The sequence below is a fragment of the Capsicum annuum genome, chromosome 10 (genome assembly GCF_002878395.1).
Source record: "Capsicum annuum cultivar UCD-10X-F1 chromosome 10, UCD10Xv1.1, whole genome shotgun sequence".
NCBI classification, from domain to species: Eukaryota; Viridiplantae; Streptophyta; class Magnoliopsida; order Solanales; family Solanaceae; genus Capsicum; species Capsicum annuum.
Window position 1 is genome coordinate 149,826,622 of NC_061120.1, and position 829 is coordinate 149,827,450.

General features: G+C 35.0%; 1 non-coding gene across 1 annotated transcript; it reads right to left on the bottom strand.

Moving 5' to 3' along the window:
- Positions 1 to 340: 340 nt before the first annotated feature.
- Positions 341 to 444, bottom strand: LOC124888246. The gene has a single exon (XR_007046377.1). It is a non-coding gene; the product is annotated as a small nucleolar RNA R71 (small nucleolar RNA).
- Between the last annotated feature and the right edge of the window lie 385 nt (positions 445 to 829).

The window sequence follows — 829 nt, forward strand, 5'->3', positions numbered from 1 at the left end:
TCCAACTCACAATTAATGTTACTCTGCCATTCATAGACTACAACTTTAAGATAGATTTGAGGTGAGGTATAACATGATGTAATTGTTTCATAAAAGTGGGCAGTTCATAGGATTGTCATATGAGGATCCACAAGTCTACCTATAGAATTTCTTGGAGATCAATGACACCTTCATTTTCACTAGAGTCTCCATAGATTATGTGAGGCTTACACTCTTTCCCTTCTTACTATTAGGGGAAGCAAAGAAATGGTTGACGGCAAAATATTCAAACTAGATCACAACTTGGGACAACATAGAGAAGAAATTGCTCATCCTATTCGTTTCGTCTAGCAAAACTAAAAGGTTGAGTAATGAGATCCTTGGTTTCAAACAAAAGCCAGATAAGAATCTCTATCATGCATGAGAGAGATTCAAGTATTTTCTCAGAGATTGTTCGCATCACTAACAGACTAACAAGGTATTAGTGCAAACTTTTATTCAAGATCTTGACCATAACATAAAAATTTTGCTAGATTCAGTTGCAGATAGTCAAGCTTAGGAGAAAACAAATGACTAGCTACATACTCTTCTGAATGGAATTACATAAGGTAATAGCCAATAATAAAGTTATATTTCTAAAAGTGGAGTGAAAAAGCATGCAAGTGTGATAGAGGTGGATAGTTTCACAATATTTTCCACTCAATTGGCATCCTTTCAGAACTAAATAATGACACAGTTTAGCAAGCTAAGTGCGAATCAACCCTAGGCTCATGTAAATGTAAAACAACAGGGTCAAACTTGGTGTAAAATTTATAGAGTAAAAGGTCACTCTACAAACTTATGTGAAGCA